This window comes from Ambystoma mexicanum, chromosome 1p, assembly GCF_040938575.1.
Source record: "Ambystoma mexicanum isolate Mex_15411 chromosome 1p, UKY_AmexF1_1, whole genome shotgun sequence".
Classification (NCBI taxonomy): domain Eukaryota; kingdom Metazoa; phylum Chordata; class Amphibia; order Caudata; family Ambystomatidae; genus Ambystoma; species Ambystoma mexicanum.
Window position 1 is genome coordinate 982,454,723 of NC_090921.1, and position 12,172 is coordinate 982,466,894.

At 44.9% G+C, this 12,172-nt stretch overlaps 1 protein-coding gene across 1 annotated transcript in view; it reads right to left on the reverse strand.

The window, feature by feature from the left end:
- The window catches only part of KIFC3 (kinesin family member C3), a 632,740-nt gene extending 621,913 nt beyond the window's left edge, over positions 1–10,827 (reverse strand). The window contains exon 1 of the mRNA XM_069654325.1: positions 10,684–10,827. The gene's annotated coding sequence lies outside the window, so the exon portion shown is untranslated. The remainder of the gene's footprint in view (positions 1–10,683) is intronic.
- Positions 10,828–12,172: the final 1,345 nt, after the last annotated feature.

Consider the following 12,172-nt stretch of genomic DNA (forward strand, 5'->3'; position numbering starts at 1 on the left):
GCGCTCACACAGCCCGCAGGCATCGAGGCGCTGTTACAGGAATTGTTAGTTTTTCTTAGTTGCGTAATTGTGTTTTTTCTTTTGTCTTAGTTACGTATTTATAACGCGCTTAAACACTCAGAGGTTTCTAAGCGCAGACCCGGGGATCGAACCTGTTGTTGCTTTGTGTCGTCTTGCTTCCAAGACGCGCACGCTGCCGCTGTGCTATCCTCCCTGATAGAGTCCACTGTCTGGAGTTCGAGGTTAGGTGTACATACAAACTTGCAATAATCGGTCTGAAGGGTTTGGCAGCTTTTATCCTCTATTACAAAATCTAGACATGGAGCAGTTGGACCGTCTCTCTTAATAGGCATCAGATATTGTGCAGATTTACCTAAAAGTTCCAGCCAGATACCAAAGACATGAAAATTGGTACATTTCTGGAGATCAGCAATAATCCGGTCTTTGACTAGCTGCCACAGTGGTTCAATATTCTCAGGATTCACATTATTAAACAACTCCATAGACTCCTCCCCAGACTTTGAGACAGTATTGAGGACAAATCCCCCTTTTCTTTTTTCCCCCGCCGCACAGTTCTCGGGGCAGATCAGGACACGGCAGTAAGGGGACCAAATAATTAGAACTGCCACAATGCAGGACACTGGCCTCACCCCATGTATGGTTCTGAGCTTCATGTTTAGTGGGACCCTTTTTTAATGCAACTTCTTCTCTTGAAGACGCCTTCTTCTACGGACCCCAACAGCCAAGACTTCAGATAGCCTGTTATGATCGAAAACTCACCACTCGAGTCCAGCCTACTGGCATAGACCCCCTAGTTTTCTTTACAAGTTCCAAATGTTGTCAATAATGATAATCTGCAAGTCTTTATGATATGGTCACCTGCTTATAGTCCTTGTTTGACAATTTCTTTTGTTTGGGGTATTTAGATCTATTTTTTATAAAAACCCAGTGAAGGGGCTTGTGGCTACATGAAATGGTGCTCCGGCAAGACCGTTTTTGCCAGAGCATAGCTCAGTGTTCAGCCCCAATTCCTCCCCCGTGTCCTGTACCAATGCTAGTACATAAATACCGACATTGTGGACGTTTGGTTATTCGGATTTCAGCATGGATGACGGGGGTAAGATGACATGGTAGGGTGAGCAGATTTTTAAAGTAAAACGGGGACGCCAACCAACATAAAGGTAGGACCAACCCTTTCCCAATGCCCCACCTAGTGTTGTGATCACACTGTGAATTATCACTTTCGCTACTGCTTCTTTATATAAAACTGCAGATTTCGCTGTTAATGAAAACATTTCAAAACAAAGGCGCTTTTGCCCCTATTGCCATTACAGGTCTTGGATGTATGTTCATTTCTCAGCCGGTCTCAATGGCACAATCCGCACGTGGTTGTTACCTCAAAGATTGAGGGTTCTAGACGATCCCGGAAGATTTGATAAAACATTTTCTTTTAAATCACCTAACTATTAAAATGTTGATCTTCTTTATGAATGCTACGTTAAATTGCTGGATTTTAAAAGAGTGGTGACCATCCTTTTACTCAAAACCAGGACAGTTTAAATTTAAAAAACCTCTCCCGACTGGGTGCCAAAATCCAGGGACAGTCCCAGCAAATTCGGGACGTCTGGTCAGCCTACTTAAAGGGAACTACGTTGCAGATTTTGATTGCTGCCAATTTGGAGGTGGGCCAAAATCAGTTTAGGCCCCGGGACGAGAAAACCCTTTTACTGGCCCAGAGTCTTCCAATGGCTAACTTTTGCATGCAGGGAATTCATGTGTAAGGATGGTACTCGCCAGTTGTTAAGAGTACCACCATCACTCACAAGGGTACTCTGGAAGTTCCACTCTTCACCCAGTTGAATAGTCTAAATCTAGGCCCTTTGGAGTAGTAAGCTGGAAGGTTGGTTCAATGATCAGGCTATACAGACGCCTCAGCTTACTACCCTACTCCAAGCACAAAATGATGATAACCCAGGCCTTTGGATATATGCAGAAGCATGGATACTCCAGAAAGGTAACATTCCATATGCTTCAAGTGGAGGCAGGCAGTATTGATATTGTCATATGAAAGGTTTATAGGTCTTAACCTTAGGTTTCTCAGGAGGCGGCAGCGGTAACCCGTGGTGCAGATGTTTCAAGAGCACCGAATCGGTGCTTCCCAGTCTTCACTGGGCTTGCTGACCGACTGCGGAACTGACACCAAGAGCTCTGCTTGTGGTTTTCTTTTGTTGTTTTGCACTCCAAGGAAAGCGATACAGGGTGGTACTTTACCTCAATAACACATCTGTCAACATATTTTTAACATCGCTTTGTAGAAGGCGCGCATTTAATATAGGAAGTGATAAGTGGCTGATGAAGACACAGCAGCGAGTGGGTAACTCGAAGTGGCTATGGTTTTTGGCATTTAACCTGTTAAGTGTGAATGATGAGCGGCTAGAAAATAAAGGTGCGCATAACCTGTGTGCGTGTGAAACAAGAGCTGCAACAGATGGCCTCATCAGGCATTTGCCTTTGTTTCCAGCTGTAAAACCGAGGAGATATATTTTTAGGCTCACAATACTTTGCATGCTGGTCATAGGGAACAAAGCTATAATCGTACTCTTTTTGTTCACAATACTATAACATTTTCTATCAGGCTGGTTACGCAATGTATACTGTCCTTTACAAAATTGCACGAATACTTGTGAATGTTAGGAGTTTCAGTAACTAAAATAATGCTAAAACTAAAGCTAGGAAGATGTGCAATCAAGTGCCTAAATTGAACATCAAATCCCGGCTTCACCACTTAACTAATGTGTTTCATTAAATCATTTCATCTCAGTCCAAATCATTTCGAGGGACCCGTACGTTTGGCATTTTGGATTATACGTAATAAAATAAAAGCCTCACACCTTTTACTACAGTATAATGTAGCATTGACAAGGACAACGAGAACTGACTTTGTATAGTTCTTGCACGTTCTGAACACTCACAAGGCATAGTAGGTTTGTCTCCCCCCCCCCATTGTCTCTTCTTTTTGTTGCATTAAATTATTTAACATTGTTGTAATTACATTGTCTATCACCCCGTTCCCTCCCAGTTTCCCTGTGGGTGCTTTGAAACAGTATTTGCTTATAAGCGCCTAACAAGGGAACAATAAACAAATAGTTATGCTATGTTGGTTTATACCACGTACCGCTACCACCCGAGGTCAGCCTCTAGGATAGTGAAAAGGTTCCTTTGTTAACACACATATCCTACAAAGAAACCGTCATTTACAAATGTGCGAGTCGTTCCAAGAATCTGGATTACATTTCTAGTGGATTTCAATTAAATAAAAATGTAGGAAAATATTCACGGTTTTTAATTGGTGAAAAGATTTTCAGTTGAGCGCAAAATGATTGAACTAGTGGATTCATGGCATCAATAAAAGCTTTTCGCGGCAGCAAAATCTAGGAATGGCAAGGATCATGTACATGATAATGAAAATGAATATCTGCAGGATTGTTTTCTACTTTGCATTGTGCGCACATGTAAGGTGTTTTATCCCTACTGCTTCTGACAGAAGGGGTGAGCAGCAACCTGTAGGAATCCTGAGCCTGGAATACTTACCTTACCGCACACATGTGCAGATGACAACCCAGGGGGAAGATGGAGGGACCCTCATGTGAGGGTCTAAGGCAGACCTCAGTGTGAGCAGTATGCCCTGTGCAAGGGTTGACCCTCTGTGTGCAGTTCAGCCTGGGTGGCTAAAGGTAATTAGTGTGCACCTGGTTAAATAAACAGTCACAGTCGTGTTTCATTCGACGAGCTTGACCGCCTACTTTATAAAACAGAACGTGCAAAACCAGATCATAGTTCCCAATTACATATCAGTTGATCACGTGGGAGCAAGCGCATTCACATTTGGTAAATAATTAGATGGCGTCCATTGTGTCACCGGTGAACAAGTTTCTTCACATGTGGTAAATAAAATAATTAAATAATTATTTACCTGCATCAAAGACAAGACCTCATGCACAAATATCCAAAATGTGCTATGCAATAAAATCTCTTCTACAAGAAAAAAGTCAAAGCTAAAAAACGAAACCTCTCACCCAATGACTCACTGCCACAGGAAGCACCAAAGATTCTGAAAAACGGGCCAATCAGTTTAAATTCACCCCGGTGTCCGTCCACGAAGTGGAGAACATAATAGCCTCACTTAAACCATCTAGATGCCAGGGGTACACTTGTCCAGCATCAATTAAAGAGGCAGCTAGGGACCTAACGCCTTTCATTACCACACTAATCAACTCCTACTCTGACATTTGCACAGTCCCAACTAATCTTAAAGCTGCTTGGGTACTCCCCCCTATTAAAGAAACACAATCTAGACCCTAGCATTCCCACTAATTACAGACCGATAACGGTGGTCCCTTTTCTCTTGAATGTTTTAGACAAGGGAGCATACCTCCAGATTCAAACATACCTAGAAGCAAAAATGTTCTAGGACTTGGACAATCAGGCTTCAGACCAAGACACTGTACTGAATCCGCTCTCATTGATCTGAAAAACCAAATGGATGAATTAAAAGGACATGGGCAAACTGTCCATCCTCCTCCTATTAGACCTGTTCGCGGCCTTCGATTTAGTGGATAAAAAAGTGCTCTGTAATCACCTCAGCTGCCCATTTCTCAGCGGAAGCTACTGCCTGGATCCAATCCTTCTTGGAACATTGCTCCATGAGCGTATTCTCATCTACCTCATCAGCAGAGTCAGTACCAATAACCTGTCGAGTACCTCAGGTATCATGAGTCTTCCTTACAAAGTCCACCATATTCACCAAGCCTCTGTTTGATGACCTTGACAATTTGGGTGTCACTTACACCAACTATGCTGATGACACCCAGATTCTCATCTCCATCACAGGTGATCATGACACGGGCGTGGCACGGCTGAATAATATGTACCTTACTATTCAAGCTTGGATGGCCACCTACAGTGTTTGTCTTAATGGCGATAAAACAGGGCTCCCGCTTATCGTCTTGTCAGGCAGACTCAAACTTAGCAACCAATTTAAGTCATTCAACATGGACGGTGTAAACAAAGTTTCCAAAGAGGTAAAAACCCTAGGCTTCTACCTGGACTCAGCTCTGAACTTGAACCAACAAGTCAATACTACTGGCTCAGCTACAAGCTATACATGTAAACTAATTAATGCTTGCAAACCCTTTCTCTCCACCGATAGTTGCATTACCTTAGCAAGAGCTCTAATTCTGTCAAAATTAGACTACTGCAACACTATCTAGGATCTAGGATCTAGCAAACAATATCGACAAACTTCAAACACTACAAAATAATGCCTTAAGAACTGCGTTAAATTTCCCAAAAATGCAGCACATTTCAAATGCCAGGCGCACCACTAGACGGCTCGCAATCAAGGATAGAATCAAATTCAAATCCTTAACCCTCACCCATAAATGTCTTTCCAACTTGGCCCCCAAATACTTAGTGGATAAATTCTCCAAACACACATCCGAAGGTACCACCAGAAGCATACACGCAAATTGCCTGAAGGTCCCAAGATACAAACTTAAGAAAGCAGATGGAGGGGGGGGGGGGGGTTAGAGTAGCTTCCCGGTCATGGCTGCCCAGCTATAGAATTCCTTGCCTGCAGCCTTAAAAGCAGACTCATCTTATTACAGTTTCAGGAAAGAAACTAAAACGTGGCTTTTCTCCCTCAAAGTATGATCCATGCCACTGCTACCATTATGTTCATTTGCCGAACACCTTGTCTGCCTGTATATTTATGCAAATGATTCTGTTTTATCTACCTGCATATGTTTGTAAGCTAATCTGCTTGAATAGTCACTTACCCATGAGTGCTACGACGTTGAAAATAATTATTACTGTTGACTGTTTCCTGTTCAAGTTACCATGTAATTTGTAATGCGCCCAGATACCCCAGGGTTCGGTGGGCTATATAAATAAACAAATAGCATAAATTGGGCCACCTGAGAGCAAGCTTGTTCACATTTGGTAAATAAATAGCTTTAATGTGGCCAACTCTCAGTTGCTCTTTACATCATCAGGCCCTTCCTAAGGTCAGCCTTGTTGCTGCAGATTAATGTCTCCTTTTTCTTTTCCTGGTGTAGTACCGGGGCAGCACCTGAACACCTAAGCTAACGGTAGCTGCAGAATGCCACCAGACACCACACCTAGTACATAATGATGTGTTATTTATATAGCGCCTTAATCCAAAGCGCTTGACATCAACCAACACATACAGATCGCTTAAGACAGTTCACTTAAACACCACTACACCCCCCCAATCTACTGCCGTACGTACTCCGTCCACACAGAGCATACCATTCCGACACAGCCACCGCCCATTTCCTAACATCAGCAGTATGTAGACAACTGGCACCCAACCTGTCTTGCCCCCATTGAGGGCCCAGGGCAAGACACCAGACGGTCTCCAGATCTTTTTCTCTACGACAAATCGCCCCTCCGTTCCACCACGTGCTCCTCTCCCACTACTTTACATGGACTGAGCAGGCCGCGCTCAGCCTCACCGAAAAGCGGCGCCCAATATGATTTTGAAGGGCTCAGTAGTTTGATTGAGCAATGCCCTCCAAGCCTCTCTCAGAACGGGGGAAAGAGTACAAACCGGCCGCTGAGGGTAACGACCATACAAACCCTACCCCAGGCCAACCAGGCCTCTGGAGAACGCTATGGTACCAAACCTGAGAGGAGAAACCAACAAACTTCTTTTTCTTGATACCAAGTGGTCGTATACCAATAAAGTACCCTGGAGGGAGCACTCCACACTTGACTGAGGTGTATGTCTCTGCCTCCGTCAACAAAGCGCTCAGCAAACAATGTGGCCAGCCTCCGTTATGACTGGCTGACATAACTTGTCAATAACGGAACGTATGTATGTGGAAACATCAAAGGGGAAATACAGCAATAACTCTGTACGATGTCCCGATCCTCCCCTTCCCACTTCCTACCTGGAGGCCGTGACCCAGCCGAAGTGGGAGACCATTAGGCACTATCCCTCACAACAGAGGCGACAGCATGGAATACAAGAGGGGTGAGGGGGGCGGGTCTGCGCTGGGCTCGGCCCCTCACAGCTGCGCCGGTGCAGAAAGAGCACCAGACTACTTAAGTCCCGCAGATAAGACCCACACACCCCCTCAACCATGGGTGGGGAGAGGGATAAGACGGCCCGGAGGCTTGAAGGCCTCAGAGGAAGTCTCTCTAACACGGAGCGCCTGGCTGGCCCTGCTGGCTTCACAGGAGACTCCCTTTTGCACTCGCCCTCTGGTGGTTTTATCCCCACAAGGGATCTTCTACAAAGTCCTTCTGCATGGGAGCTTCAGCCTGTGCTGAGGTGACTACACCTCACGGACCACCCCACTCCCTGTACAGGCAGAGCATCTCCACCAGCGCGTCCCTCGTGCTGCGAGCCGGCGATGCGAACCCAAGGTATACATTAGTTTTCAAAAAAGGATTAGCAGAGTTTGCCAATTAAAAACGTTTAGATTAGCAAACAGACCCATTTGATTAGCAATCCTGTACTAATATTGTTAATGTCACCAGAAGTTATTTGTACCCAGGACATTAAATGAGCAACAAGACAGCAGTTTTGTAAACCGCTGAAATAAGACAGAGAAGTCAAGCATTGCAAAATGTTTTAAATTCAACTATACCTGCAGGTCGGATAACTTAGTTTCCCTAATCAACCTAAAAGAAATGCACTCAACCCATACCAATGGAGCACGACATATTTAAAATGTGATGTGTACAATGGTGCATTTCACTACAACTTGCTTTGTTTGTCACACTGCTGCCACAGAGGCCAGCCATTCACAGTGAAACTTTTGTTTGACATTTACTGCAAACAAATGAAATGTTACATAAAAGTTTCAAACATCTCTTGCAAGTGCTACTCGCCCGTCATAAAATTTACTTGACTATGCGAGTGGGCGAAAAGACTTTGCGAGCCACAGGTTAGTGGCTGTAAAATGTAAAAGGGTAGCTGCATGTATTGTCACAAATAGAGAGGATAAAAGGCTCTGAAAAGTTTGCTGTCTCCTGCAGGTGGTAATATATAATGCAATTATAAACCAAAGCGAGCTCTGGAGGCCAACTAGAGTGTTTGGTCTTGCAATAGATCTGTAGATGTACAGATTGGGTGAACTATTGCTCACTACTTTGCGTAAGCATCTAGTACGCTTTGTGTATTCATTATGTAGGAGGAAAGAAAGAGACCGAGCACAGTGGATAGTGTAGCAGACAGAGAACTGGGCAAACTAAATGGAATATTGTAGTTTGTGGTCATCTTAATTTCAGGGTCCGTTATATAAAGCAACTGGGTAATTATAGAATGTCTAGGAGTATGGGTTCGCTCCTGGGTTGTGCACCAGTTGCAAGATGTATGCAACCTGCAGGTTACTGAACTGGGTTTGCCATCAAAAGCATATGATCATGTTATGTACATTTTCAAAAGTGCTTGCTCGTCAATTTGATGCAGCTTCCCCAACAAAATGAAATTTAGTTGACACAATGAAATTTAGATACACTTACTTAAACGTTACTGTAAAGCATGGAGATGATGGTGTTTTACCGCATCAATGCTCTAATCATGCATATGTGACATCCTACATTTTAGGAATGAAATTGCAGGACTGTCTTTTTAAAAAAATATAAAGTTGACACATTCTGGTCTTTGCCAGACAGGATATAGAAAGCTTAATAAAAGGTAGCATCCCGATTATTTCTTGCCTAGCACTCCCACACATGCCATTGGCACTTAAAAGTGGAGGAGATTATTACTGCTGCACTTCATCTCCATTAGGACTAGAAGTGAACAGAGAAAAGAGGGGGAAGAGAGCACACAGCAAGAGGAATGCAGGGCGAGCTGTTCTTTCATTAAAGAGGGCAACTTAAATAGGTATCTTTGCTACACAAGTGTCCATTTGATTAGCAAACTGACAGAATTGCATAGCAAATTGCTATGCAACACTGCTTATTTTATGCCTTGTAACGGTAGGTTTGCCCGCTAAAACTTAATATGAAACACACAGCATCCTGGCCACACAGAAACCCCTAAATAAATGTGGGTTTACATTAAACACACAGCATCCTGCCCACACAGAAACCCTGAATAAATGTGGGTTTACACAGTAGAAAATAGTACCTGTTTTTTGTTTATATTGCGATGACTTTATAATGTTAGGTCAGGGCTAAAGTGTGGGGTTTGTGGTGGGGGAAGTAGTCTACCATTTCGCTATGAGCGCCAAATTGGTCTAGCAACTACCCTGCTTACAGGCTTTTGGGGATCCTGGGACTACAAATGGACTCTGTATCCAGCAGATGCTTGAATCACCACAAGTGTCTCTTCATAGGTGACCGATGCCGACACAACCCTACTGGCTTTTTCTGCAAAGAAGTCTTCAGTCTATTGGGAGCAGCCAAAGGCATGCAATATTATGCAATTTTTTTCTCAGTAAAGAGTGTATAATAATCTCGAAAATCGTCCACAAGCAACTGGACTGTAGCAAGCAAGAAGGGTGTCATGTACGGACATGGTGATTCTAGTAAAAGCATACACTATATTCCAGAGATTTAAAATTGCCAGGAGCCGGTTGCTGTTTTGCTCCGGTTTCTAGCCTTGAAGAGTCTGGTTAGCTTGACGGATGTATACTAATTGACCTTTTCATAATTGATTGTGAAATGAAGGTCAATTAGGACCTATATGTGGGAGAAACCCCCTGCAAACCCACTCAATCCAAAAAAAAAAAAACTGCAACCCTCCTACCCAATCCAATTATATTTACTATCCCAAACCCACCCCACACAGAAATAAAAAGTAAAATAAAGGTAAAAGTCAATTGTGCAGAAGGTCAATTAGGACCACTATTATTAGGTCAATTAAGACAAAAGGTCAATTGTAAAAGGTCAAATTGGGTAATACCAGCTTGACAGCTACAGGGAGCTACTTTGGACTCCCCTAAACCATATACAATCACACCATCACAGAATAGAGATTACCTACCCAGTCCCACACCCGAAGAGGTTCAGACGCACCTATCAATCCAAACAATACTCACTATGGACACAGCTGGATCAGCGCAGCACCACCAAAGCAAGCCGGCCCACGAGGAACCAGCAACAACTCAACCCACAGGTATACAACTCTAACAGAACCAGAAGTACCTGAATCAGGATACAGACCCCACTAACCCAACCCTCAATCTTCTGCATACTTAACCCACACAAAGCCACACAACCATCCCTCCCAGCAATCCGCATGCACTTTACCACACTGCATCAACACATAAATCACCTACAGCACTCGAGATCTCGCCCGATCCGATACTAGCACCAAAGCCCAACACTCGGTTATACCGAGCTGAAGCTGCCAACAACACACCACTTCTCCCACTCTCTAGTAGATCGAGGGAATGCTCCAGAGGGTGGACATTTGGTGTTGAACTGTTCTTTAAACAGCAGGGTATACGGGTCTTTCCATACGTGTCAGATGGAGGGGGGCAATCCATCACAAACTCAGTACATATGGTCCAGACAAAAGGTCAGCCCTGGCTAAACTATTTAAAGCGAGCAAACAGCAGGCACCTACATATTCTTAAGTCATGCGTTCATTAATGTTTGTGTAATGAAGGTTTCATGTCACCACCTTAAGACCCTGCTCACCTGCAGAGAGGAGGGCCCGCTCCCAGACAGACTCCTGGGGACCTGTGCACCCGCATCCCAAAGTGCTTGAGGAGAAAGATCTGAGCAAGCAGGACTGGCCGAATGAATGGTTTTCAAGTCCTTGGTCACCCTGTTCGTCCAGAACTACTTTCTTCCTGCTCTTGACGATCCTTTGCACTGAGAGAACAAGCATCGGGCCCAGAACAAACATGGCAGCACCAGAAGCAGCTCGGCTGCATTACAAGCGATTGCCAAACAGATGAGCAGTGTCTTCCAAATGTCGCAGACTCCTACCCATTACAGGAGGCGACAAGATGGCCACACGAGGAAAGGGTTGAAGCCAAACAGCAATGTGTGATTATTAGTAGATGGCCAACCCACCAAAAATGTTAGTGTTCACCCTCACAGTAGAGAACGGATGGCTGGCATTTCTCACCAAAGGACAGGTTGCCTGGTCCTATAGCTTGCATCCCACAATGCTTCAACCGATATGGGGTGCTCCCGTTGCGGCAAGAAATATATTGGTTCACCTTCGACAAAACATAAGAGGGCGAAAGAGCCCGTGGGTGTCTCCAGGGGGCAGTATGCTTTCTTGCGACGGGCCCATTGAGTTACATGACTGTGTTCTGCCTCTTGCAACTTCTCCCTTTCTTTTCCGGGCTCTGATGTCCGCTGCCAAGGTAACCACAGGACCCTTCACCCCACAAGTTCAGATGACAGCATCAAACTCAAGAACAGCAGCAGTGTCCCATGGAGAGTGCGTGCGTGCCGCGGGCAGACGGCGCTCTCCCTGCCTGGTCTCGCCCCTCCTTGCCCTGTGGCACGCCTTAAGGCATTACAACACCCCCCTCCTGCAAGATCCAAAGGGCACAGGTGAGTAGGCGAGAGGCAGTCCTCGTCACGCCAGAAGATTCTTGCCGAGGTACAGGCAGGAATGCTTGGAGGGTGAAGGGATAAGACCCCGTCTTCTCTGCCATATGCCGTGTAAGAGGATTACAGAAGCTCCTCTCTATTTAGAAGCGATTTGCATCCACACACAGGTGCAGCTTCCCCACCTCGCCTAGTTGTGCAAATACTGCTCTTCCCAGGAGCGGAATAAGCTGCCCAGACCTGGGGGGCCCAGTTGTGGACCAAACAAGGGAAGAAGACCTCGTCTACATGAAGTCTTCAACACATGGAGGGGATGGGACGAGCAACAGCCCCCTGAAGGCAGCAAGGGGATGCAAACAGCGTTTAGTGTCCACACACACACACTAAAAATAACAAGCATTTGCACAGCCAGTAATTTTGACATTTAGTGAAAGTTTTTTTTTTATATGTATATGGGTTCGAATCCAGTTAGGCAGTCAGGGAATTACCAAACTGGGACGGGTTGGCCATTACCCTCAGTGGGCAAACAGCACACAGCCCTAGCGGACTGCCTCGCCTTGTGTGCTCACCACCCTCCTCACTTCCACATCGAGCCTGGGTTGCCACAGCAGTGACAACA